The 23301-nt window shown below is 41.0% G+C and overlaps 1 protein-coding gene across 2 annotated transcripts in view; it reads right to left on the bottom strand.

Annotated features, from left to right (window-relative positions):
- THSD4 (thrombospondin type 1 domain containing 4) overlaps positions 1 to 23301 on the bottom strand; it is a 676681-nt gene that overhangs the window by 607406 nt on the left and 45974 nt on the right. The window lies entirely within an intron of this gene.

The raw sequence follows: 23301 nt of genomic DNA, 5'->3' as shown, positions 1-23301 counted from the left end.
GGGAAAGCAACAGCATTTGGCCACCAAGGTCCCCTCTCTCCCCAACAAGCAGCCTTTCCTGTTTTGTTTTTAGCTCCAGGGGAAGGACAATGGACAAGTCAATCAGCGCAGATTACCCGGCCCAGGGAGGAGTGACACCTGACAGCCATGCCCTTCACGGAGTCCACGGGGACAAAGGCGCAGGGTAATCGGGGCTGCACGGAGAATGCAATTCTCATCAACCCTTGGAGTTGCCTCATTGTTTTTGCTCTGTTTTCCAGAAGGTCTTTGGAGGAGAAGAGAGGGTGTGGAGGAAGGCAGGGTCTTGCCTAGGAGCAGACATTTCAATGCAATCATCACCCTCCCCCAACTCAATGTCAGGGATCAGCCCTTGCAAAGGAGAAGCCATCAGAAGAGGCACAATCAGAGGTTGCAGGTTTTTCTGTCCTGCTTGACCTGCCTTCCCCTGATGAAAGGGCTGCTTTTCCACTAGGCATGCCCCTTGTATGGAAAAAAATTCCACCTCTGGTTTGCTCTTATTTGTACCCACCCGCTGCGAACTAAAATTGCACAGAGCAGAGGCCAAGACAGTTTTCCTAGTACATCTAACATCTGCCAAGCTCTGCATATAAGGACTCAGATCGCTGGTGAGTAGTTAGTGAAGGAATCTCTTGTGAAGTGGGATTATTTATTCCTTGCGTGCTCAGTCGCTTCAGTTGTGTCCAGCTCTTTGCGACCCCATGGACCATAGCCCGCCAGGCAGGATTCTCCAGGCAAGAATACTGGAGTGGGTTGCCATGCTCTCCTCCAGGGAGTATTCTCCACCCAGGGATCGAACCTGCGCCTCATATCGCCTGCATTGGCCGGCGGGTTCTTTACCACTAGAGCCACCTGAAAGAGAATTGCTCAGTTACATTCAATTCTTTGTGAGTCCATGGACTGTAGCCTGCCAGGCTCCTCTGTCCATGGAATTCTCCAGGCAAGAACACTGGAGTGGGTAGCCATTTCCTTCTCCAGGGGATCTTCCCAACCCAGGTATCGAACCCAGGTCTCCCACCACCTAGGAAGCCCATTTATTCCTTACTTTTCACTGAATTGTTTAAAGGCTTTCATGTGAACTATAATTAATCATCTTGCCTTCACTGGTACCCCCATTTTATGGATTATGCAGGTCTAGGCTCTGGAGTAGGGCTTCCCAGGTGGCACAGTGGTAAAGAACCCAACTGCCAATGCAGGAGATGCAGGTTCAATCCCTGGGTTGGGAAGATCCCCTGGAGAAGGGCATGACAACCCACTCCAGTATTCTTGCCTGGAGAATCCCACGAACAGTGGAGGCTGGCAGGCTATAGTCCATGGGGTCGCAAACAGTCAGACATGACTGAGCATATGTGCACACAGATACACCCACAAAGGCTCTGCAGTAGGTTCTGGGGGTACAGACTTGAGCATGTGAGGGACAAAGCAAATGTCACAGAGGTTAAGTGAGTTGCCTAAGGCCACTTGAAGTCCAGCTTGAAAGCCTGAGAACCCAATACCCATGGGGACCCTGCCAGCCCAGCGACTTTCCCAGCTGTTATTTCCCCCAAGCCTAAAATCAGAGGCACTTGAACAACCACTTCAAGGTTGAGGAGTTCATCCTGATCACGTGGGTGAATTACATAATCGAGTGGCTTGAGGAAGCACAGGTTGTTCTTCAATGAAAAAACAAGTCACAAGTTTGAAATCACTTAACTGTGGGCAGAACTGGATGGTGTAACCCCCAGCTCCCAGTGCCCTCTTGATACACAGAGGTCATCTCATCCATTTGCCTCTGTGTTTCTATACTTGCTTTTCCCTCATTCCAGAATTTCTACCTCCTCCTCCTTCCCTCTGGATAATTGCTACTTGGCTTTTAAGACTCAGGGAATTTCCCTTTGAGTCTCAATTTCCCCATCTATAAAATGGGTTTAGGAGCAGCTTCAGCTTCACACAGTTGTTGTGAGAATTAAAAACAGAGATGATGTGCAGAAAGCACTTTGGCCACCTGATGCTTAGAGCTGACACCTTAGCAAAGACGCTGATGCTGGGAAAGACTGAAGGCAGGAAGAGTGGACGACGGAGGATGAGATGGCTGGATGGCATCACCGACTCGATGGACATGAGTTTGAGCAAGCTCCAGGAGACGGTGAAGGACAGGAAACACTGCGTGCTGCAGTCCATGGGGTTGCAAAGAGTTGGACATGACTGAGCGACTGAACAATGCATGTAGAAAGTGCTCAATAAATGTTAGGTACCATTCTCTGTGATCCCAAACTCAACAACCAGACTAGATCACAGCATCTCCTCGACTGCACTGTGATTGGTTAATTCTTGTCACCCCTATTAGGCTCTGAGATCTTCCAGGGAGAGGCCAGTACCTCACCATCATATCGCCAGGAGCTTGTATAGTGTCTGGCCCACAGCAATTACTCAGTAAACCTCCCACATGTTTTTGCATCACTGATTAATTCCAGACCGAACTCTCCGCCCTCCTCCTGTCGTTTCATGCGTAGACATGGAGCCTCCTCCCTGTGAAAGGCGCGGGAGGAGACTAGACAAAAAGAACGAGATGTTCTTGATTCTACTCAGAAATATTCTAGGGCAAAGATTCTACATAATTCATTTGTACTTTGATAGTTTATGACCTTCATTTTCTCTGAGTGCTTTCTGCAGATGCTGATGATTTTACTAAAGCTATAAGGACAATGATCCTAAAGCCAGGGGTTTTAATACAAAGTGGAAAAGTAAAGCAGACCCGTGTGGCCTCAGCAGAAGGAAACCAAGGCAGGCCAAAGAGACACCAGGTAATAAATAGACTTATGGTCCAAACCACAGCCTGTTAGCATAAACTATCATTGTAAAGGGGAGAAAAAGACACCTTACCTTCAATGGCCAATGTATTTTGAACAATATTCAATACAACAAAATTCTAGTAAAGGCCCTTGAAATTAGGTATAACTCTTTTTCTACATTAAGTTCTTTATTTGGGGCTTGTATGAAGTTCTGTGTCTGGGACAGAACTGGAAGTATATTAAAAGTAATTACTTTCTGCTTACAGAATTAATAGTTTTAAAGAGGTTCATCCTGGAGAAGTTCAGATGTTAGGACAACTGGTGCAGCAGGATAAGTTCTGTGACCTAAGGGTCATTTAGAGAGTTCTAATTTAAAGGTTGGTTTACATCACAAGGACTGTTGTCAGTTAGCAGAAGCACACCGCTTAAACACAAGGAAGAAAAAGATTTGGTTCTTAGCATAGTGTTAGTCGCTCAGTCGTGTCTGACTTTTTGCGACCCCGTGGATTGTAGCCTGCTACAATCTGTCCATGGGATTCTTCAGGCAAGAATACTGGAGTGGGTAAGCCATTCCCCTCTCCAGGGCTCTTAGCGTAGGGAGAGTAAAAAATAAGAGTGGGGGACAGGGTATGTCTCAGCAGTGACATTATTACATGCAAACAAAACAAAATGATGTCACTCCTGTCACATCTCAGGTCAGCATGAAGCTACTGATGGATAGTTTTATGTGACCAGGATGGAATTTGGGAACCAAAATCTAACTAGGGCACAGACAGGGGACATTCCTGTAGAGTAAGACGCTGCTTTTTACGGAGGCAGTGCTTCTGAGGATAAGTGTCACTGGGGTTAAGAACTTTGGAATCGGTCGCCTGGATTTGAATCCTGATTCTGTGATCTTAATGTCTCTAAGCTGAAGTTTCCCAACCTATAAAATGGGTATAAAAATATCTGCTTTCAAGGGTGAATGTGAGCAATATTCATCACGTACTTAGCTCAGTCTGGCATGTGATGAGCATTCTCTCAATGTTAATCATTAGGGTTCACCCAGTGAGGACCAAGGACCACAGCACACAAACTCCCATAGTGAGATTCCCCATTTGCAGTCTTGTGACCTCTGCTTGTTCCCCATAGTGATAAGCAGTAAATTCTTTCAGCTGTAAAGGGTCAGGGGGCTGGCTTTCACAGGGAGCCTTGGACTGAAGTGCTAGGATGATTATGTCTCTCCTCCTCTCTTCTAAAGAAGGACTTCCCTGGCAGTCTAGTGGTTAAGACTCTGCACTCCCAGTGCAGGGCGCCCAGGTTCGATCCCTAGTCAGGGAACTAGATCCCACATGATGCAACTAAGAGCCTGCATGTGACAACAAAGATTCTGTGTGCCACAACTAATACCCAGCACAGCCAAATAACTTTTAAAAAATAAAGAAGTCCATTTTAAAGAGGAGCCCCTCCCACTAAGGAGGCCACAGTGGTCACAGCAGAAATATTCCTATGGTTCCAGACATGTGGTTAGAGGCACCTGTAACATATAACATGGATTTTCAAAAACATGCTCGGGGGAAAACAACTGCAGGTAACCACTGCTGTGTGCTGTGCTTAGTTGCTCAGTCGTGTCCGACTCTTTGCGACCCCATGGACTGTAGCCCTCCAGGCTCCTCTGTCCATGGGGATTCTCTAGGCAAGAATACTAGAGTGGGTTGCCATGCCTTCCTCGAGGGTATCTTCCCAACCCAGGGATCAAACTCAGGTCTCCCGCATTGCAGGTGGATTCTTTATTCTCTAAGCCACCAGGAAAGCCCAAGAATACTGGAGAGGGTTGCCTATCCCCTCTCCAGGGGAACTTCCTGACTTAGGAATTGAACCACAGTTTCCTGCATTGCAAGTGGATTCTTTACCAGCTGAACTACCAGGGAAGCCCCAAGAGCCTCCCTAGAAAGCAGGGGGAGTCACAGTGCTGCCTCTGCAGGCAGATTTACCGCCTAAATAGACGGTCCTCCACTTCAGGCAATTCTGTCCCCCAAGGAGCATCTGGAGACATCTGGAGACATTTTTGAACTGGAAGAGCATCTTATTGGCATCTAGTGGGTAGAGACCAGAGATGCTGCTAAAGTTCTCACAGTGCATAGCACGGTGCCACAGCAAAGAACTGCCCCACCCCAAACGCCAATAGTTTGAGACTGAGAAACTCTGGAGACATCAGACTTGGATAGAAATCCTAAAGGTGACACTAGAAGGGAAGTTCCTTGAAAAGCAACCCACTTGGGTATGCAGCACATAGCTCGAGGCTGGCATCTGTCATCACAACAACAGCAAACAATGACAGGAACACCAACATAGCAATTACTGGGCCAAATATCATCCGAAACACCCTAAATTCACATCATCCTCAGAACAACCTATGCAATGGGTACTACTTCAGCCCCCCTTCACAGATGACAAAACTGAGGCACAGGACCTTGCCCAAGGTCCAAAATTAGTAAGCAGCAGAACCAGGTTTCAACTAGGCAGTCTGGCTTTGGAGTCTAAGTTCACATAGTAGGGCACTTGGTAAGTGTTTGATGAGTTAATGTGGAAAAAAAAGATGAACTTGGCCATAAGTAAAAACATGCATCAAATATATAAGAGAAGCAATACAGACAAAATAAAATTAGGAGCAAAAGGATACTGACTTATCCTCTATTTATCCAAGCAACCAAGGAGTGAGCATCCTGTGGAGGGGCTAGAAGTTGGCTGGCATGTGAGGACTCCACAGGACAGTGGTCTTAAGACTGTACTGTTCATTTTCTTTTCCAAAGACCAAGATTTGTGGCCTAAGTGATAAGTTATTCTGTCTGTCAAAACTTTGTTTTAACTGTAATTTGGCCTGGAAACATAACATAGTGGGGAATTTAGAAGTTATTTTAAAAACACCTTTTTATGGTTTGAGTTTTGTGTGTATAAGTGTGGGAAGGAATGGAAATTTCAAGAAAAACTTAAAGTACATAAAATACTCATTTTTTCTTATAACTATTTATAGTCTCAAAGTAACTTTGTTAGGGTCAACACATTTAAAAAAATCTATTCTGTATAAGTTGGCTTGTTTGTAGTGATATCACATTTGAGATATGGGTATTAGACTAGAGTTTGCTCAGACAATAATAACAAATTTATAAGATATTTATTTTTAAATACCCTTACAAATGGAACCACAAACTTCCAAAGGAAGGAATTTATAAACTTGGGTTGTACGTGTTTCTGGGAAGCAGGAAAATCACTCAAAACAAAAGAAATACTCACAATATAGAAAAATAAAGCTTTTTTTTTTTGTCCCTGAACTTAGTACAAATTAAATACTAAAAGTAGTTTTTAAAGATGTCAGGGTAGAGGGCATCATTAGGGAAGGAACACTCAAAACTCAACGGATATAATTTTTGCCATTAAAAATGCCTTGGTTTCCCGAGCTTACATTATCCCAGTGTCTGCTTCCTCTGATGGGCCCTCATCGTTTTCACAGACTTCTACAAATAGAATACGTGACAGCTATGACTTCCTCCCTGTCTTCCTGGCGCCAGGCATGGGCAGTTGATATCAGGATAGATGGGACGAAGACTCCTCCACAGGAGAGACCTGGTAGATATCCCAAGGCTGGGAGGATGAAAAACCCACCCAACTTAAGTCAACCAAGGCTGGAGAAGGCAAAGAAGTGCCAAAGGGCTGGGCAGGCAGACCCCGTTTGCAGTCGAGGAAGTCAGCAAGCATTGGCCAACCCAGTGAAAGCTGGGTTCTAGGCAGAGTGGTTTCTTCTACATTCCACTTTGTCCCATCTACCCCTGGGCAAAATGCACACTCAGAAAAAAAAAAAATTGGAGATCTGGTAGGGAATCCTGGCCTTAAACCAGAAAAGACTAAGAGGACAGGAATGCCCCATTATGCCCAGACTAAAAGCTGAAGATGTGCTCTTTCTGCTGTGTTCTCAAGGGCTTTCTGAACATGCAGTCTTAAGCTTGCTGTTCCATTTGTAATAGAAGCAAATTTGATTTTTCGGCCGTTGGATTTGAATCCAAGAAATCTGGCAAAGCGTGAATTAATGAACATTGACTTTCTTCCCAGTCCTTAATAAGGTCTTTTCACTTTAACGTCTTCATTTCTCGTAAGTAGAAGGGCTCTTAATGTTTCAGAAGCAGTCAGTTATATTCACGCCACTAGAAACAGAAGGTCTGACAAATACCAGCTGGAAAAGACACAGTGCCTGCTTTAGAGTCAGCTTCCAACTCTGCAAGGGCTCTGTGGCTGGACACTCAATAGAGAATGAGAACGCGCCTTATGCTGTACTTTGAAGAGCATCTTTGTTTCCTGGTCACACTCAAAGGACAATCCCACACTACTCCAAAGACTTTCAGTGCCACTTCAGTACTGGCATTTAATGAACTGCATTTTCTTTATCCTTTTCTTTATTGAGGTATAATGTATTAATATAAGAAGCTCATCAAGTAGCCTCATGATGAATGTATGGCTCCTGACATACATTAAGGCCTACATAACCAGCACTGAGCTCAAGATTGAGAATATTTCCTACATCCTGGAAGGTTTCCTCATGCCCCTTACTAGTCAGTCTCACCCTCTTCAAAGGTTTCCATTATTCTGATTTTATCTTTATGACATATTAGCTTTGCCTGTTCTTGAATGGACTTATACTATAGGCACTTTTGTGTCTGGTGTCTTAGAGTCAGTAAGAAAAACATATTCAGTGAATGGGATTCACGAGACATTTACCCAGTTGGTGCTTATATGAATAGTTTATTATTAACAACTTTATTGAAGTATAATTGACACACAATAAATCATACATTTTTGAAGTGTACAATTTGATAAGATGGCTCATATGTATTCACCCATGAAATCATCACCATCATCAAGACAATGCACATACAGATCACCCCAAAGTTTTCTTTGTATCGCGTGATCATCTTCCCTTCCTTGCCTTCTCAATCCCCCACAAATACAGATATGCTTTCCATCATTATAGATTAGTTTGTCAAGAAGCAACAGTTAGAACCAGACATGGAACAATGGACTGGTTCCAAATCGGGAAAGGAGTACGTCAAGGCTGTATATTGTCACCCTTATTTAACTTACATGCAGAGTACATCATGAGAAATGCTGGGCTGGAAGAAGCACAAGCTGGAATCAAGATTGCTGGGAGAAATATCAATAACCTCAGATATGCAGATGACACCACCCTTATGGCAGAAAGTGAAGAGGAACTAAAAAGTCTCTTGATGAAAGTGAAAGAGGAGAGTGAAAAAGTTGGCTTGAAGCTCAACATTCAGAAAACTAAGATCATGGCATCTGGTCCTATCACTTCATGGGAAATAGATGGGGAAACAGTGGAAACAGTGTCAGACTTTATTTTTTTGGGCTCCAAGATGGATGCTGATTGCAGCCATGAAATTAAAAGACGCTTACTCCTTGGAAGAAAAGCTATGACCAACATAGACAGCATATTAAAAAGCAGAGACATTACTTTGCCGACAAAGGTCCATCTAGCCAAAGTTATGGTTTTTCCAGTAGTCATGTATAGATATGAGAGTTAAACCATAAAGAAAGTTGAGTGCCGAAAAATTGATGCTTTTGAACTGTGGTGTTGGAGAAGACTTTTCAGAGTCCCTTGGACTGCAAGGAAATCAAACAAGTCAATCCTGAATATTCATTGGAAGGATTGATGCTGAAGCTGAAGGTCCAATACTTTGGCCACCTGATGTGAAGAACTGACTCACTGGGAAAGACTGAAGGCAGGAGGAGAAGGGGATGACAGAGGATGAGATGTTTGTATGGCATCACCGACTTGATGCACATGGGAAGCCTGGTGTGCTGCAGCCCGTGGGGTCACAGTCAGACATGACTGAGCGACTGAAATGAACTGAACTACATTTCCTAGAAGTTTATATAAATGGATTAATATAGTGTGCCCATTCACCTGATTATGGACATTTGGGTTACTTCCAGTTTATGGCAAAGAAAGCTGCTATGAATATTCCTGTACAAGTTTATGTATGTATACAAGTTTATATATATCCTTTTCTCTTGGGTAAAAACTGAATCATATGATAGGTATGGGGCTTCCCAAGAGGTGCTAGTGGTAAAGAACCCATTTCCCAACGCAGGAGACCTAAGAGATCCCTGGGTCAATCCCTGCAGGTTCAATCCCTAGGTCAGGAAGATCCCCTGGAGGAGAGGATGAAAACCCACCCCAGTCTTCTTGACTGGAAAATCACATGAACAGAGGAGCCTGGCAGGCTACGGTCCATAGAGGCACAAAGAGTCGGACACGACTGAAGTGACTTAGCACACACACATGCATGATAGGTATATGAGTAGTATTTTTTTTAACTGCCAACCTGTATTCTAGAATAGTCTGACATTTTTATAGTCTCTAACAGCCTACGAGGGAGGTAGTTCCTCCTTGTCAACATCAGCACTTGATCTTTTAAATTTAAGCTACTCTAGTAGGTGGGTAGTCATATCTCACTGTGATTTTAATTTGTATTTCCCTAATGAATAATGATGTCGAGCATCTTTTCCTGAGCTTATTAGCCAACCAGATACCTTCCTTAGTGAAGCATCATTTCACATCTCTTGCTTACTCTTCTATCAGGTTGTTTTTCCTTATTACTGAGTTTTGAGTGCTCTTTGTTTATTCTGAACACAAGTCTTTTATCAATATATGCTTTGTAGATATTTTCTCTCAGTCTGTGGCTTATCTTTCTTTAAAAGAGTAGAAGTTAGTAGTTTTGATAAAATTTAACCAATCAACTCTTTCTTTTATGGGTCATGACTTTGATGATGCATCTAAAAAATAAAATCTCTAGCTAGTTCTAGTCACAAACATTTTCTCCTTTGTTTCCTTCTAGAAGTTTTAAAGATTTAGGTTTTACATTTAGATTTATGATCCATTTTGAGTTAATTTTTGCATATTGAACAAGGTATGGATTGACTGTTCACTCTTTTGCATGTGGATACCCAATTGTCCCAGGATTATTTATTGAAATATTACCCTTTTCCCACTGAATTACCTTTGCATTTTTTCCTGAAAATCAGTTGACCATATATTTGTGGATTTATTTCTATACTCTATTTTGTTTCACTGTTTATCTACCTTGATGCCAAAAAACATGGGCTTCCCCTGTGGCTCAGATGGTAAAGAATCCAGTGTGGGAGACCTGAGTTCAATCCTTGGGTTGGGAAGATCCCCTGGAGAAGGGAATGGCTACTCACTCCAGTATTCTTGCCTGGAGAATTCCATGGACAGAGGAGCCTGACAGGCTACAGTCCATGGGGTTGCCAGGGGTCAGACACCACTAAGCAACTTTCACTTCACTTCCTGACTGTAGCTTTATAAAAATGCAAATATTAGACAGTGTAGCTCATGGGATTTCGTTCTTTTTCCAGAAATTTGTTTTGACTATTCAAGGTCCTCTGCATTTCATAAAGGGTTTTTTAATATATCTGTTAATTTTTGTAAAAAGTCTTCTGGGAATTTTATTGGAATTGTGTTAAATCTATAGATCAAGTTTGGGAGATGATCATCTTAATAATATTGAGTTCCTTGCTCATAAAAATAGTATATTTCTCCATTTAACTCTAATTTCTCTCAACAATATTTTATAGGTATAAATGTATAGATCTTTCACATCTTTTGTCAAATTTTGTAAATTATTTCCTTTTTAATTTAATTTTCTATTATTCATTGGCCGTTACAGAAATACAATTAATTCTTTGTATATTGATCTTATATCCAATAATTTAGCTAAACTCATTTATGGTCTTTTTTATATATTATCAGATTTTGAAAATAAAGACAAGTTTACTTCTTTCCAATCTGTATACGTCTTGTTTCTTTCCATTGCCTGACTGCATTGGTCACAGCTTCCAATCCTGTGCACAATAGAAGCAGTGAGGGCACTTCCCTGGTGGTTCAGTGGTAGAGAATCCCCTGCCAATGCAGAAGCTGCTGCTGCTGCTGCTGCTAAGTCACTTCAGTCGTGTCCAACTCTGTGTGACCCCATAGACGGCAGCCCACCAGGCTCCCCCGTCCCTGGGATTCTCCAGGCAAGAACACTGGAGTGGGTTGCCATTTCCTTCTCCAATGCATGAAAGTGAAAAGTGAGACTCGGGTTCAATTCCTGATCCAGGAAGATCCCACACGCTGTGGAGCAACTAAGCCTCTGTGCCGCAACTAGTGAGCCTGTGCTCTAGAGCCGAGGAGCTGCAACCACTGAGGCCATGAACCACAACTACAGAAGCATGCACGCCCCAGCACCCGTGCTCCAGCTAGAGAAGCCACTGCAGTGAGAGGAGTCCCTACTGGCCACAGCTAGAGAAAAGCTTGTACAGCAACGAAGACCAAAATAAATGAATATATAAACATAAAAAAAAAAAGAAGAAGCGGTGAGGGAAAATATCATTGTCTTTTCTTGATCTTAGAAGGAAAACATTCAGTCCTTCACCATTAAGAATGATCGTTGTTGTTGTCTCAAATCGTGTCCGACTCTTTGCAACCCCATGGACTGCAGCATTCCAGGCTTCCTTGTCCCTCACCATCTCCTGGGATTTGCCTAAGTTCATGTCCACTGAACTGGTGATCCCATCCATTCTCATCCTCTATCATTAGCTATAGGTTTTAAGGCAATGTCCTTTATCAGGTTAAATCAAGTTTCCTTTTATTCCTACTTTGCTGAAAGTTTTTATCAGGAATGGATATCAGATTTTGTCAAAATTTCTCTGCATTTAATGAGGTAGCCATATAACTTTTCTTTTTAGTTTGTATACTGGTTCGTTTCTAAATGTTGAACCAAACTTGAACGCTTAGAATAAAGCCCACTTATTCATGATGCATATCATTTCTTATAATGTTGTATTTAATTTGCTAAAATTTTAATTAGAGCTTTTGTATCTCTGTTCATTATGAACAACCATCTATAGTTTTCTTATCTTTTAACATCTTTATTTGTCTTTGGTATATAATGCTGGTCTCATGGAGTGAGTTGGAAAGTTCTCTTCCTCTTCAATTTTCTGGAAGAGTTTGTGTAAAATTAGTATTATTTTCTTCCTTAAATGCTTATAAGAGTTCATCAGAAAAGCCATCAGGAGTTTTCTTTGCAGGAAGGTTTTTAACTATAAATTCTATTTCTTTAATAAATATAGAATATTTAGGTTATCTATTTCTTTTTAAGTGAACTTTGGTAGTTTGTATTTTTCAGATGATTTGTGTTTTTCATCTAAGTTGTTCAATTTATAAGAATAAAGGATTCATAATATTCCCTTATTATCCTTATTAATACCCTTATTAATATCTACAGAATCTGTGGTGATGGTACCACTCTGTCTCCGGATAATGATCATTTATGTCTTCAATTTTTTTCTCTAACGATTTTCGTTCAAGATTTATCCATTTCATTGATTGTTCAAAGAACCAACTTTTGGAATAAACGGTTTCCTTTATGGTTTTTCTGTTTCTACTTTACAGGTTTCTGCTTTGATCTTTATTATTTTCTTTCTTCTTACTTTGAGTTTAATCACTGTTCTCTTTCTAGTTGTTTATGGTGGAAAGCTGAGGTTACTGATTTGAGACCTTTTTTGTCTTTATAGTTGATTAGTTATATAAATTTCCCTCTGTGTGCTATTTTAGCAGCATCTCACAATTTCTAATATTTTGTGTTTTTAACTTCATTCAGGTCAAAGTAATTTCTAATTTCTCTTTCATCTCTTCTTTGAGATGGATTATTTAGAAAGGTTTTATTCCATTCCAAATATTTAGGAATTCTCCAGATATCTTTTCTATTGATTGCTAAATCAATTCCACATTGATTAGAGAATAAACTGTGATTTGAATCATGTCTATTGAGACTTGCTTTATGGCCTCAAATATGATTTATCTTAGTAAGTGTTCTTCATACATCTGAAAAGAATACATATCTGGTTTTGTTTGGGGGAATGTTCTACAAATGTCCATTGGGTCCAGTTGACTGATAGTCATAGTCAAATCTTTCCATTCTTACTGAGTTTTCTGTTTAAGTACTCTATCAGTGTTTGGAAAGGGGGTGGCTCAGTTGGTAAAAAATCTGCATGCAATGCAGGAGACCCAGGTTCATCCCCGGGTTGGGAATATCCCAAGGAGGAGAAAACGGCAATTCACTCCAGTATTCTTGCCTGGGAAATCCCATGGCAGGCTCCAGTCCATGGGGTTACAAGAGTAGGACATGACTTAGAGACTAAACTGCCACCATTAAAACCTCAGGCAGTAATTGTGGATCTTTCTGTTTCTCCTTGCAGTTATTCAGATTTACTTCAGTAATTTGAAGCTCTATTATTAGGTACATAGATGTTTAGGATTGTTATGTCCTCTGATGAACTGAACCTTTTAACGTCATGAAATGACTTTTTTATATTTGTTAATATTCTTTGCTCTAAAATCTACTTTATCTGATACTGATAGAGTCTCTCTACCTGCCTTTTGACTAATGTTAACATGGTATGTCTTCTTCCATCCTTCTAATTTTAACCTTATCTGTGTCTTTATGGTTAAGTGTGTTTCTTGTAGACAGCATACAGTTGAGTGTCTTGTTTTTTATCCAGCCTGCTCAAACTCTGCCTTCTAGTTGAGGTGTTTTTGTGATTATTAATATATTTAAGTCTATCAACTTGCTATTTGTTTTCTAGTTATCCCATCTCTTTTTCTTCTTTTCTGTCTTTTTTTGAATTGTTGGAGTATTTTTATGACTCTATTTTATTTCCTAAAATAATTCTGTGAGCTAAAATTCTTTGATTTGTTACTTTGTTATTTTAAGGTTTATGAGAAGGTAATGGCAAGCCACTCCAGTACTATTGCCTGGAAAACCCCATGGATGGAGGAGCCTGGTAGGCTGCAGTCCGTGGGGTCGCTAAAGGTCGGACACGACTGAGCGACTTCATTTTCACTTTTCACTTTCACACATTGGAGAAGGAAATGGCAACCCACTCCAGTGTTCTTGCCTGGAGAATCCCAGGGACAGGGGAGCCTGGTGGGCATCCGTCTATGGGGTCACACAGAGTCGGACACGACTGAAGTGACTTAGCAGTAGCAGCAGCAGCAATATACATCTTTAACGTATCGTAGTCCACTTTCAAGTTATATACAATTTTATACCTATTATAAGAACATTACAATATTATACTTCCATTTATCCTCTTCTGGCATTTACAATATTGTTGCCACACATTTTACTTACACATACATTATTACCTCCACAACCATTATATTATTTTCATTTAAAGAGTCAGTCTTTGAAAGAGACAAGTATTTTTCAAAACTGTATATATTTACCCATGTAGTTATTATTTCTGGTTCACTTCATGTATAGATCTATATTTCTTTGTATCATTTTCCTTCTGCTTAAAGAATTTCCTTTAACAATTTTGGTGTTACAAGTGTGACTCGGCACTTACGTATAAATATGTCTTTACTTTCATTTTTGAAAGATGTTTTTTCTGGATATAGAATTCCAGGTTGACAGTTTTATTCTTTCAGTATTTTAAAGATATTGCTTCACATGCATGAATGGCAGCAGACAAAGAATATGTTGTCATCTTTTTCTTTGTTTCTGTGGATGTAATGTGTTTTCTTCCCCACTAGGGATTCAGATTTTTGCTTCCTTTTATCACTGAATTTTAAGCAATTTGATCATGGTGTAAAGGTGCCATTTTCTTCATGTTTCTAGTGTTTGGAGTTCATTGGTATTCTTAGATTCATAGTTTTAATCAAAATCAGAGTATTTCCTAATATTTAAAAAAATATTTTTCTGTCACCCCTCACTTCTTCTCCTTTTGGTACTTCAACTGCATACACATAAATTCACCTGAAGTTGTTACAGGGTTCACTGATGCTCATCATCTTTTTTACAATTCTTTTTATTTTTTATTTTTATTTTTAAAATTTTATTTAATAAATGGTACAAAGCACAATGCCATAAACATTAACAGTTAAAATTTCACCAAATGAAAAAAAAATACTATAGAATACACAGTTGCAAAAAGCTACATTAAGTTATTTTACAACTGCCTCAAGCTGCAAAAAGAAAAAAAAACCCAATGCCATACCTAAGTTAGCCCTCCTTCAAAATAATGCCATTTATATTATAAACCACGAGCTCCCCATCAAAAGACAGGAACTGCTTTCGTTAATTCATATATATATATATGACTGTATCACTTTGCTATACACCTGAAACAAACACAACGCTGTAAATAAAATACAGTACAATATAAAATAAAAATAAGTAACAGATCTTTGGGGCTTTACACCGAGTTAGAGTTCCTATCAGAGGGATAACAGCACCACAGCCGTACTGAATCCTCATGAAGGAGGCACACGAATGACTGGGTTACAAGAGTTACAGGAATGAGAGCTGCTCACTTCCCAGAAACTACAGCTCACAGAAAACCGACAAAGGCACGAGATACAGACCATTCACTTATGAATGTGTAAAACTCAAGAAAGTCCAACATGTCGAAAGTGCCCCAGAATTCACACAATACCAACTTTCTACAATTCTTTTTAGAAAGTTTCTATTGCTATATCTTCAAGTTCTCTTTTATTGACCACATCTAGTCTTCCATTAATCCCATCCAGTGTATTTTTCATTTTCATCTCCAGAAGTTTGACATTTTTTTAATATTTCCCAAACCTCTATTTAACTTTTTGAATATATGGGATACAGTTTTAATAACTTTTAATACCCTTGTTTTCAAATTCTAGTATCTGTGTCAGTTCAGAGTTGGTTTCAACTGATTGTTCCCCTCATTATGCAGAATAATGTTAATGTTTTCCTACTTCTGTGCGTGCCTGGTAATCTTTGACTAAATGCCAAACATCTTGAATTTTACCTTGTTGCGTACTGGATATTTTCATATTCCCATATTCTTGAAAATTATACTAGGATAGGTAAGCTATTTAGAAACAGTTTGAACCATTCAGTACTGCTTTTATGATCTGTTTGTGATGTCCAGAGCAATGTGTGTGTGTGTGTGTTCAGTCACGTCTGACTCTGTGACCCCATGGACTGTAGCTCACCAGGCTCCTCTGTCTATGGAATTTTCCAGGCAAGGATACTGGAGTGGGTTGCTATTTCCTCCTCCAGGGAAATGGATCTTCCCCACCCAGGGATTGAGCCCACATCTCCTGTATTGCAACTCACAGGATCTTCAATTTTCATTGCAACATGAAGGATCTTTAGTTGTGGCATGTGAACTCTTAGTTGTGGCATGCAGGATCTAGTTCTTGGACCAGAGATTGAATCTGGGCCACCCGCACTGGGAGAGCAGAGTCTTAGCCACTGAATCACCAGGGAAGTCACACTTAATTAATGATTTTGATTGAACATTGGGGAAACAATGGAAACAGTGAGCAACTTTATGTTTTGGGGCTCCAAAATCACTGCAGATGGTGATTGCAGCCATGAAATTAAAAGTTGCTTGCTCCTTGGAAGAAAAGCTATGACCAACCTAGACAGCATATTAAAAAGCAGAGACATTACTTTGCCGACAAAGGTCTGTCTAATTAAAGCTATGGTTTTTCCAGTAGTCATGTATGTATATGAGGGTTGGCTTATAAAGAAAGCTGAGTGCAAAAAAATTGATGCTGTTGAACCATGGTGTTGGAGAAGACTCTGGAGAGTCCCTTGGACTGCAAGGAAATCAAACCAGTCAATCCTGAATATTCATTGGAAGGACTGATGTTGAAGCTGAAACTCCAATACTTTGGCCACCTGATGCAAAGAACTGACTCCTTGGAAAAGACCCTGATGCTGGAAAAGATTGAAGGTGGGAGGAGAAGGGGGTGACAGAGGATGAGATGGTTGGATGGCATTACAAACTCGATGCACATGGGTTTGAGCAAGCTCCAGGAGTTGGTGATGGACAGGGCAGCCTGGTATGCACAGTCCATGAGATCACAGGGTCAGACACAACTGAGTGACTGAACTGACTGACTGAGCATATTTCATATGCTTATTGGCCATTAGAATATCCTCTTACACAAAGCATCTGTTCAAGTCTTCTGCCCATTTAAAAATTTAACTGCTTAACATTTTCTTAATAATTAGCAGAGCTTCTTTATACAATCTGAGTACGAATCTTCAGTCAAATAAGTAATTGTGAATATCTTCACCCTATCTTTGGCTTATCTTTTCACTCCTCATGGTGCATGATAATAAATAAAACTCCTCAATTTTCACACAGTTCAATTCTTTTATGATTAGTTCTTTTGGTGTGTTGTTTAAGAAACCCTTGCCTATCCCAAGTCATCAGGATATTTTCATATATTTTCTTCCAAAAACCTAACTGTTTTCTCCTTTGTGGAATACAGGAGGAATAATATGAGAAATTTCATGTTATCTAAAAGTTATTTTTGTCCTTCTATAGGCTATTTGTTCAATATCCAATTGTAGGACATTGTCAAGAAGCAATCCGAAGTCAGTTGTTATAGTTGTTGTTTAATTGCTAAGTCATGTCTGACTTTTGGGGCTACCATGGACTATAGCCTACCAGGCTCCTTTGTCCCTGAGATTTCCCAGACAAGAATACTGGAGTAGGTTGCCATTTCCTTTTTCAGGAGATCTTCCCAACCTAGGGATCAAACCTGCATCTCCTGCATTGGCAGGTGGATTCTTTATCACTGAACCACCAGGGAAGCCTGTACACAGTAATAGTAGGCTCTAAACCCTTTACACGGAGAAGGCAATGGCAAGCCACTCCAGTACTCTTGCCTAGAAAATCCCATGGATGGAGGCGCCTGGTAGGCTGCAGTCCATGGGGTCGCTCAGGGTCGGACACGACTGAGCGACTTCACTTTCACTTTTCACTTTCACACATTGGAAAAGGAAATGGCAACCCACTCCAGTGTTCTTGCCTGGAGAATCCCAGGGACGGGGGAGCGTGGTGGGCTTCCGTCTATGGGGTCACACAGAGTCGGACATGACTGAAGTGACTTAGCAGCAGCAGCAGCAGCAGCAAACCCTTTACAAGGGTCCCAGCTATTCATATTGTGACTTGCAAACCAGCTAGCAAAACAAATATTTTACTTCACCCTTATTTCATTTTGTAGTACGTCTGGGTTTTTTTCTTTGTTTGTTTTAAAGTTTCTATAAATAACAGATTGAAGAGCACTTCTCTTTGGTTGGTGGCTCTAGGAGCGAGTTTTTATTTTCTTCCTCATTGTTTTCTAAATTTTATATAATAAATATGCATGTGCTGTACTTAGTCACTTATTGTATCTGACTCTTTGTGACCCCATGTACTGTAGCCCACCAGGCTCCTGCATCCATGGGAATTCTCCAGGCAAGAATACTGGAGTGGGTTGCCATGCCCTCCTCCAGGGGATCTTCCCAACCTAGGGATCGATTCCAGGGTCCCACATTGCAGGTGGATTTTTTACCATCTGATCCGCCACAGAAGCCCATGAGTACTGGAGTGGGTAGCCTATCCCTTCTCTAGGGGATCTTCCTGACCTAGGAATCGAATTGGGGTCTCCTGCCTTGCAGGTGGATTCTTTATCATCTGAGGTACCAGGGAAGCCTAATATATATGCATACTTTTAATTAAAAAGTAAACTAAAAAAAAAATAAAGTTAAGCAGTGGTGATTCGAGTATATGTATGTTTCTCCATTTGTAGGAATAAAATAAGATGTTTCATGATTTTTTCCTAAATAGATTACGTTGACCATACACTTTATGACTTATAAAGCAACTTGCTCAGTGAATGTCTGTCAGACAGACAGAACACTTTTCATTAACTTTAAAGCTTTCTACAATCTACATATTCTCCTTTACTAATAACGTATGGTTTTTATTAGAGTCTGGGACAAGTTTTTTCCACTCTTGGTCTTACCTTATCTACAAACGAAGCCACAGAGAGTTTTTAAAATGAAATCACTTGCCAAGTGTCATTAAATACCTACCAAGAACAGAGGTTGAACAGTCCTTTCTGATGCCATCCATCAGGAGCAAGAGGAAGACATCTGGATAAAAATATCTTGAAAGAACTACTTACACTCTGCACTCGAGTCCTCTTTTCCTGCACTATTATGGGACAGTTTTTACAGAGATGTATCCAGTCACCCTAGTAGCATTTAGAAATGCATAGTTTATTTGACAGCGTTTACAAATTATGTCTTTTCCTCAGAATAACTTACAGTGTAGAAATGCTTCCATATGCTAAAGTTGGACATGCTATAGTAATGAGAAAGAAAAAGAGATGTCTTTTAGAGGGTGGTTTTCATATGCATACTGAACTACAGTGCGCACAAATTCGTAATGCTGTCCCTTAAGAATTTACCATAAATGGTTTTCTAATTCTTGCTGCTGCTCTCTTCTACAGATTGAAAGTGGATCTTGCCACAAAGCAGTCAGCAGGAATTCAATCATGATTTGTCCAAGCAATGAAAACAATTTGATAGCAATCATAATTCTTATGTTTTCATGAAAAAATATACTTTTTTCCCCTCAAATCCTTTGTGTTTCTTAAGGTCCCAGGAGGAGACAATTTCCAACTTCGAAATACATATACAGTAATTACAGTTAACTCTTCTCTACCTTGACTTTAGAGCAGTGGCTGGCAAACGGTGGGTTACGGGCCAAATCCAATGTTTTGCAAATAAAGTTTTATTGGAACACAGCCATATACATTTATTGACAAGTTGTTTATGACTGAATTTGTGCTACAAAAGCAGAGCTAACTAGTTATGACAGAGATTTTGTAGCCCAGAAAGCCTAGAACAATCACAACTGACCATTTATAGAAAAACATTTCCAACTCCTGTTTTAAAAGGTATCTCCTCATTTCTCATGTTGCAGAAATAAATGGATGCTACTACTGCCAACACCATTGCTGCCCCAGGGCTTTGGGGATACAGTCAGGCAGGAGGACAGCCACAGCTTCACAGAACTCCAATAAAACGTCAAGGAGAAATTTGCCACCCAAGGAAGCACTGAATCTTCCTCCTCTGAGGTGAATGGCAGTGACAATGATCCTGGCAACTAAAATGAACATAATTATATTTTAGAACTGTCCTAAAATGTGTATTGTCTGAGTAATCTATAAATGATTGTGAAAAAAGTTTTCCTACTCTAACTTTCTACTGCAAAGTTCTTAATATTTTGACAAGGAGAAACAATACACTAAAATGTGAAACCTTTTACTCAATTTTTATTTTTTATTTTATTTTTTTATTCTAAAGTGATTCATAAATCATTTTTCAAATTTCTCAGAATGAATACTTTACTTAAGAAATATGGAGACTTAACAAGCACATTATGGTACAACTTGTTAAAGAGAATAAATTAAAAATAAAAGAAAGAAATGAAGAAACAAAGCAAAATGGAGGCAGTACCTTTTTGTGAAACTTTTGTTCAGGCTACATATATATCATTCAGACTAACTTGAAAAATTAATAGACACAGCAAAGTAAACTGACCATTTATAAAATATTTTAAGGTATGATGGTCTATTTGAATAACAGCAAAAGAAAAAAAGAACACTGGTAGATTGATTCAACTGTTAAGATTAATAACCCTGATAACTCTAAACACTAATAAATAATAAAACATGAGAATAGACGACTGTCTGATCCAGCTGCAATAAAAACAATGCTATAGACTGGGTGGTTTACGGAAAACATAAATTTATTTTTCACAATTCTGAAGGCTGGGATGTTCAAGATGAAAGGGCCTGTGAATCTGATGTCTGGAGAGAACCAATTTCCTTGTTCATTGACAGCAGTCTTCTCCCTGTATCCTCACATAGCAGAGGAAGCAAGAGATCCCTCTATGACCCTTTTAATAAGGAACATTTATCCTCTCAAGACCTAATCACGTTCCAAAGGTCCCACCTCCAAAGAGCATCACACTGGGGATTTAGTTCCAACATGTGAATCTGGGGGGACACATGTAGTCTATAATATTCTATCCCTGGGCCCTCCAAATTCACACCTTTCTTACAGGCAAAATACATTCATTCCATCCCAATAACCTAGAAAGCATTAACTGGTTCCAGCATCATTATTAAAGTCTAGGTTCTAAGTCTCACCTAAATATCATCTAAATCAGACACAGGTGAGACTCAAGGTGTGATTCATACTGAAGCAAACTGCTCTCCAGCTATGAACATGTGAAATCAAACATGTTATGTGCTTCCAAACTATAATGGTAAGTCAGGCACAATACAGACAGTCCCATTCCAAACGGGAAGAAGAAGAAAGAAGAAAGTCTGCAACCCACCCAGGAAAGGTTCATAAAGGCTTAAGAATAATTCTCTTTGGCTCTGTGCTCTGGTCTCCAGGCCCACTGGGCCCACGGTCCTGCCTGAAAAGGTTGGGGCCCCAAAGCTCCAGGCTGCCCTGCCCTCACTGTGGTTCTCCAGGGTTGGGGTCCTGGGGCCTTGACTCAAGCCTTGTCCTTTGAAATCTGGGTGGAGATAGTCATGCCCTCCAAGGTTCTGCTGGGCACAGCCCAACCCCGCTGGGTCATCACTGCAGCAGCTCCTGGAGCAGCCTAGGAACTCAGCCTGAGGGTGGGGAGTGGAAACCACCAAGAGAGATGGTGCCAAGATGAACCAGGCCTGGAAGGCACCACCGCCCCCTTTACAGTCTTCCATTGTCTTGGACAGCAGTCTCTGGCTTCTGTCAAGATGGCTGACTAATCGCCTTATCAGTCTCTCAACCACACCCTTAGTGTTTGTTCTTTAATGGACAGGCTTTCTCATTCTTTTCAATATGGATCGGCTGAAGAATTTCCAAATCTTTAACTTCTGTGTTCTGCCTCCTTTCCAGTTAACAATTCCATCTTTAAATCAGTTCTCTCTTCTCACATTTTACTATGAGCAGTCAAGAGAAACCAGGCCACTCCTTCAACACTTTGCTTAGAAATGGCTTTGGTTAAATAACTGATTTCATCCAAGTACTACCTGCCACAAAACACTACAGCAGGAATAAGTCAAGTTCTTTGCCACTTTATAACAAGCACAGCCTTTCCTCCAGTTTTCAATAGCTTGTTCCTCATTACCATCTAAGAACCCATCGAAATGGCCTTTAACGACTGTAGCCTGCCAGGCTCCTCTGCCTATGGGATTTTCCAGGCAAGAATATGAGAGAGGGTTGCCATTTCCTTCTCCAGGTGATCTTCCCAACCCAGGGATCGAACCCACGTCTCCTGTATTGGCAGGTGGATTCTTTACCACTGAGCCACCTGGTTAAGAGGGGTGTAAACTGCCAGGCATCCACCAAAATAATGCTTAGATCTTGGCCAGTTTTTCCACTCACTCATTCAGTCAGTCATTCAACAGGTGTTTTATTGAGCATCTACACCATGCCAGGCTGTATTCCAGGAGGTGGAAATAGGGTAATGAACAAGACAGGTAAGATCCCACTTTCATGGAGCTGACACCCTAATGAAGGACACCACACAATACAGGTTCATATCTGGGCCAGAAAGACAAAGCCAGAACACAATCCACAGACCTAAAAGAAACAAGACTCATCACACAAGAACATCAAGAACTTGTCCCAAGAAGGTGCATATCTAGGCAAACCCATACACATACTCGTTTCCTGGCTCCCTTTGCTCCTGGACTTCCCTTATGAAAGCCCCTCTAGGAAAGGTTCCAACCAATTCAGTCACACTTAGATACAAATGGCTGGCCTATTAGTCCTCTCTGAAGTGTCTGCATTTCATTACCTTTAGACACCAGGAGTTCTTAGGCAGGAGAAAGGAATTTGAGGGACCCTCCCAAGGTCATTTCATGCACCTATTTCTAAGGAAATATTAATCATGCAACTGCTCTGCTGCAGGACAGCATTGGGCTTGTTTAGGCAACAGCATATGGTTCATTAACTATGTAACCCCAGAGCCTGAAGGGAGGCGTGCCTGATACTGTCCACGTGTCCCTCCAGGTGCTGTGTCCACCCTTCTCCAGGTTGTGGCCCAGAAGGCTGGCCTTTGAGCACCGCATCGATGGATTTCTTTGTTTCTTGTACTTTGACTGGGCTCAGGTTGAAGGACTCACCAGCAGGAGATGGAGGGGAGGGGAAAAGAGAGGACCTGGTCTTTATTTCCCTGTTCTCTCCCTTTCTGCCTGGCTATTGGCTGGTGTCCTTCCGAAAATCACGGATGGCTCCCACCACCGCTCTAACCATCCACACCCATCGCGCTGAAGGTGCCCCCGGAGGACAGCAAAGCTCCGTGCTGGCGCTCCTCCACTCCCAGTGGGTAGAGTCTGCCCGCTGGCCTCTCCTTAGCTGACCCACTCTATCTGACATGGACTGCAAGGCCAGCGCTGCTTTCTGATCAGAGACTGACCCTGGGCACTGGCTTCATTTTTAAGGTCAAGGACTTAGGAGGGGTGAACATCCTATAAATGGTGCTTCCTCTGAGAATCAGCAGTGACTCACCTCCAAACAGAATAAAATTCAAGGCGTTGATGACTAGGATGACCCCAGGACCTTGGCAG

Source organism: Moschus berezovskii, chromosome 9, assembly GCF_049115385.1.
Source record: "Moschus berezovskii isolate FMDL1 chromosome 9, NW_MosBer_1.0, whole genome shotgun sequence".
Taxonomy (NCBI): domain Eukaryota; kingdom Metazoa; phylum Chordata; class Mammalia; order Artiodactyla; family Moschidae; genus Moschus; species Moschus berezovskii.
Note: the sequence above shows the minus strand (reverse complement) of the source record. Positions and strands in the feature narration are given on the sequence as shown.